Here is a 6678-nt window from a genome sequence, read left to right as displayed (position 1 = left end):
TGGATGATCAACATACTAATGTCATCTTGTGTTCTTAGCCTCAGTAGTTTTAAAAGATCTGAGGGCGGACATAAAAAGTGTTTCTTCAACATCAGAAAAAGTGCGGACAGAATAAAGTGCAGACGGACAGACAAATTTTTGGCACAATAGTTTTCTTTTATAAAAAAAAATGTCTACTCTCTTCTTTCAAACAGGAGCTGGATTTGTTGCATAGCAAGATGAGAGATCCAGAAAATACAGTATATAGAGTAAATGGGACTAAAGGTGGAACTGCAGAAAACGCCACAGATGCAATACCAAGTAACAGTTTAAGGCGTTGTACAACGAGGCTGAAGAAAAAAGCTCAAATGAAGTTAAAGCCACTGGGAATTTGAGGTCTCTCAACAACGCTGAAAACGGAAATCGAGTAAAAGGCTTTTCATGGTGTAACAGAAGGAAAACCTTGCACTATGAACATGTTATGAAAGGGGATGCAGCAGCTGGGGGCAAAGGGACGCTACAAAGAACCTTAACCAATGCCTACAGTGCGCTGAGTTAAAAGGTGCACTGACTAAAATCGCCCCTCCAAAACAGGGAATACCGCCTTGTAAATCTAACAAAAAGAGATTCCACGTGCTCTCTCTTGAGCGGCCAGATTTTAGAACAACTTTTAACGATGTCCACTCGACATTCTCACTTAAGTATTCGTCGTAACGCAAATGGCCTGCGGACAGAAGGTATTGCATTTCACTGAAAAATGACGCAAAAATAATTACAGCTAATATGTTATTGACCCCTTCTCAAATGAGTTTCATGAAAACCAGTTTTGATTATTTATACGCTCTTCAACTGAAAAGTTTCCTATCGTTTAACGATCAAAGCTAGCCACGATATGAATGATATACATACATGCATATGTACATACATACATACATATGTACATTAATTGAAGGCACTTTGACACAGTAGTGAAATTTTTCTAGTGCCTGACCAGGGTGTGTAACGTTTACCTGGATGAGGGAAAGGTTCTGAAGGAATGCGTAAAGAGAATGATTGTTACTTTGCGTAACGTTTAAAAGTAATAGATCAGGCAAGATATTACTTTGTATAATAGGAAGGTACAAATCAGCAAACAATACCCTCTTAACTTCTCGAATTCTAACGGAAATTTTCGATACCATTGACACTATTTTAAAGCCTTTGACCAATATGCAAGAATTATCCTAGAAGTAAATTCTGATGTCGGTAAGCAGGATTCGAACCCGCACCCCGAGTATCATCACTGAGGCCACTTTGCTGACCTGACCAGGAGAAGGTATCCGGTAGGTTTTATATGGGAAAATATGACGGATGCCAATGATGTTGATTAGAGAAGAACAGTGTGGGTTTCGACAAGGAAGAAGCTGGATGGGTTAAGTATCTATTATGAAAAGTCAAGCGAGAAGCATACCAGTTAAAGAAAAAGCTGTATATAGCATTTAAGTATAGTATACAATTATACTTATAGAGCAGTAATGGAGAGGATGTCAGTACGTTATATAGATGATAAGTTGCTGGTAGCAATAAAAAGTTTTTATGATGGAAGTGAAGCATCTGTAAGAATGTGTAAATTGGAGGATGAAAGGACTGGTGCAAAAAGAAATGGAGTTTGAGAGAAGGCTGTATTATTGTTGTTGTTGTTGTTATTATTATTATTATTATTATTATTATTATTATTATTATTATTATTATTCAGAAGATGAGCCTTGTTCATGGGGAACAAGCCCACAGGGGCCATTGACTTGAAATTCAATATTCCCAAGGATTTGGTGTTCATTCGAAAAAATGAAAAGATAATGGGAAACACTGAAAGAGGAGATCAGTTATTATAAAATAAAACAGATAAATTAACAAATATACAAATAAATAAATAAAAATATATATATATATAAATTATTAAAATAAAAGGAGAATTGTATTATGGCATTAATGCATAGCATCTTTCCTTGAACTTCCAAAGTTCCAATTGCACGACATCCTCAGGGAGGCTGTTCCAAAACCCAACAGTGTAAGGAATAAAGGACCTCTGGAACTGAGAATTCGACAACGAGGCACATTTATTGCATATTGGTGCTGCTGTTCAGCGAATCTGTATCATATCTTCTTGGTTGCTTAACATCATCATGGATGAAGGGACGCTAGAGGTTTACCAAAGTACAGTACCCATGTTTGTAAATATGTGTTTAAATGTGGGAGCAGATGAAGTATCGTGAATGAAGCAAGGAAATGAGTGACATTTGAGCAGATATAGTGCTGCTTGGGGGTAGGGAAGAGAACCTACAAAGACTAGTGAACATTTGACAGTTATTGCAAGAGGAGGCAGCTGACAGTAAATGTGAGCAAGGTAAGACTGTGAGAGTAAATGGATACCAGCAAGATGGAGCAATAAAAATTAATATGAATGGTAGAAGATTACAAGAAATCAATTTCTAGCAGGTTTTGGAAGTGAATATTTTGGGTAAAGGAAAGCTAAGAGAAGTGGGTGAAGCAAGGAAAGCATCAGGATGTGTACAGAGAGATTGTTGAACCAACTCTCTTCTATGGAAATGGAGAGTGGATGCTCAGTGCAAATGTATAAAAGGTGGATGTAGTAGGCATGAATTGTTTAAACATTTCACGAGTAGTGCAAAGAGCTGAAAGGATGAGAAATGCTGAGATATGTAAGTGTTCAAAAGCGTTTCCGTGAGATATTATTGAGTGTTACTGTGAGATGGTTTTCACGTATCAAGAAAGGGAGATGATAAGGAAGACCTAGAAAAGGCTAGAAAGATATCAAAAGGGTGATGAAAAGTGATACATTGCTTGTAGGGTGGCACAATGGCCTGCTGATGAGCCTTATATTGAGAAGCATGAAGTGACTAACTTTTTGGGGGATTTTTTCGAAGCATAGGGATCATCCACGATTCAGTCAATAATTTACGAATAACAATAATAACCTTTTTTTAAACTTAGACAAACATTACATGCAGTATATATATATATATATATATATATATATATCATATATATGTATATACATATATATATATTTATCAATATATATATATTTATAATATATATATATATATAATATATATACAATATATATATCTTCTTTAACGTGCTATTTTCCCACGCTGTGGGCAATGAAATATGTATATATATATATATATATAATATATATATATAAATATATATATATATATATAGAATATATATATGTATGTATGTTATTATGTATGTATGTATGTATATATATATATGCAATATATATATATATATATATATATTATAATATATATATATATATATATATATCATATATTTAATTATATATATAATATATATATTTATATTTCCTTTTAACATTTTTCCCATTTTTGTATCTCACCGAGATATTTGTATATATACTCCTATATAATATATATAGGAATATATATATATTATATATATATATATATAATATATATATATACATTTTATATATATATGTATTATGTATGTATGTATGTATGTATGTATGTATGTATGTATGTATGTATCAATATAGTATATATATTATATATATATATATATATATTATATATATATATAAATATATATATATATATATATATGTATGTATGTATGTATTTATATGTAATCCCCTGGAAACAGATATAATATTCCGTGTAGGAATACTACGTAACGTTGCCTTTAGCGATCTACCTTCAGGAACGGCATGGAATTTCGACCTTTCCTCTCTCTCTCTCGAATGTCACAAAGATCTCTCTCTCTCTCTCTCTCTCTCTCTCTCTCTCTCTCGCCTCACACACTCTCTTTCTCTTTCTCTCTCACGGCAATCGCTTCGTCTCGCGCATTCCACATTAAAGAAATGAAATGGGTCATCTAAGGAAACGCAATCTTTCCTACAAAAATAGATTTATTATTTAAAGCAACCCAACAAGTAATGAATAAACAGAGCAAAGGTTAAAATGCATCATAAATGAAATTATCAAGTAAGAAAACATCTAACTCAAGATTTAGCATCAGTCCAACTAAAAATCTGATTATGGCTAATAGCCTGCAAATTCAAAAACTCTCACATACTCTATCTTAGACATTGTAAAGTCTAGTCTCAAAAAGTCTACCACATAAAAATTATATACATTGCAAAGGTTTTGCAAATGTATTCTCTATGATCACACCAACATGATAACATCATGTTCCTCTCACTATATTCTCACCACACCACCACCACCGACATCTGTCGAAGGAATTAAGCACAAATAATACTCTCCCAAAAATATGCAAGTGCAAAACATAATAATGAAAAGTCTAAAATGCATGAGTATATACTGGAAAAACAGAACACAATAAAATAGAATATTGAAATGGTAAAAGGCTACGTCCACTTCCCACACAAGTTCAAAAATGTCTTGAAACATGGTAAAAAACATAAGTTCACACTTCACACAGAAAAACGAAGAGTCTGAACTATACCTTATTCTGCCAATTCTAAGAGATTGCAACACTCAAAGATAAAGTCTTCACGATCTCGCTCTAGCTCCGCTAATGAACGATCGGACTAATTTTTGGGCAGAATTAGACACAAAATCTAGATTTCTAACGTACGAACTCATGTACGCACATACCAACTCGGTCATATGACAGAGCCAATATCGTGTGTTCATCAGATTAACTGCTGAGACGACCAACTATTTGCTGAATACAACGATTCTGCAAGTGACGGCTTGCCCCAGTTCCATCTCACAGCTAACTCCCTTTCATCACATCTCAAATCACAGTAATATTAAAGCGGCCGTATTTTCTGAAATAGTGCTCGGCCACCCCATAAGAGCGTCTCGCTCTCCTAATGGCGAACTAAAACAAAAGCATATGTATAAAACATAACAAATAGAGCTATGCTCAATTAGCAATGTCTACTGAACTGCAGTTTTAAGTACTGCTCTCATGACGTACTTGCAAAGTCACTGGGGTCATTTTCTTAGAGCCCTTGCATTTAGTCTTACAAGCACAAATAAGCTTGACTACTCCCACAACAAGAATTATCAGTAAAATAGCCACTAGAACTACCAAGATGGATGGCATAAAATATTGCTGATACTCGACCTACAACGGATCATTGTCTTCTTCTAACGGTGGAACAGTTATCGGCACCCCTGTTGAAGGTACTGGAACTACATCATGATCATTATGCATATGACGCATGAATATCTTCTCGGAACTGTTGAACACAGCACGGCTAAGTACGAGAAAGTCTGTGGACACTACTCTGCAAGAAGCGTCAAACAGCTTGGATCCTTGAAGATTGAAGGACGTCGACTTGTTACCTCGGCACATCGTCGTAACAGGGCATTCTTTGCAGTAAATGGCAGTGAGAGTTCTGGTGGTGATCATGTGGTATTCATGTGGAAACTGTATAAAGTCACATTCTGTCGGAGTCTGTCTATGAACTAATGATAATTCACAACCACCCACAGATACAACTCGCAATTGGAAAACATTACTGTCACACATACTTCTCCCTAACTAAGGTACAACCTGTCTTATAATCAACTCCCGAACCTTGATATTGATCTCCCAAAATGAACATGGTCTCTAATCCATCCCATGTCACTACTAAGTCTCTAAAAGCACTAGGAAAAGGTCTAATAATAAAACTAAGAAAAGGCTTCATTGTACTGACAGGAACGTATACTATTAATCCCCGATCAGACAATCTCACCCTCAAAACGTTATAATATAAATACAAATCTCCTCCCGTGAACAATACTTTCCCCCCATGTAGATAAGCGGAATTCTTTAGAACATTTTCTAAGTATCCTAAAGGTAATATATCATCATACACACGACCATCTGCTGCAGCAATAATTGCTTTTATCTGCATTTGCACTTCTGTCCTTAGAGAATCAGTTTCTTTCTCAATATTAAGAAAAGTATGTTTGATCGTAAGAAGTGCTATTGTCACATCAAGATCTTCTTTCAAACCTTCTACTGTAACTGACAAATCATTCAAAGAATGTCTCATTGTTTCAAAACCATTTCTCAACTTCTCATTACTTTCTTGCAACTGATTTAACTGTTTCCCCTGAGCTATTAAGTCTCTTTGCACTTCTGCTACTTTGACTAAACTTCCAATGAACATCGCTCCAATCGCAGCAATCACGCCAACACCTAAAAGAACTAAAGGTGCTGCTCTTTAATTCTCCTATCCTGTATAGAAGGTGAAATTCCTGGAGTAACGTCAGGAATCCATTCTAACGTTATTCTCACTTCTTTCATTAATCTAGTTAAAGAGACTGGTAAAGTTCTCTTATTCTCTACTTCATCTAAAATGAACACGAGACAAAAAAAGAAACAACAAAAAAATAAGTATTATAGGCTATACAGTATATACAAATATCAACCCATTTATCCCTCTAATTATATACAAATGTTCCATTACATCCCAACTTTCTTTAATTTTGAAATATGAGTTAATTTCGTCACACCAGTATTTACATATTTTACTACATATCTATTCCCTTTTTTGATCTCTACAATCTCAAAAGGTCCATGGAACTTTGGACTTAATTTATAATTCGGATCATTCCGAACATTCACTTTAACAAACACTCTATCACCCATAGAAAAAGCTACTCCCCTCGATTTCGCGTTACTTTTCTCTACCATTGCGCG

Source organism: Macrobrachium rosenbergii, unplaced genomic scaffold (assembly GCF_040412425.1).
Source record: "Macrobrachium rosenbergii isolate ZJJX-2024 unplaced genomic scaffold, ASM4041242v1 13875, whole genome shotgun sequence".
Lineage (NCBI taxonomy): Eukaryota > Metazoa > Arthropoda > Malacostraca > Decapoda > Palaemonidae > Macrobrachium > Macrobrachium rosenbergii.
This window is presented reverse-complemented; position numbering follows the sequence as displayed.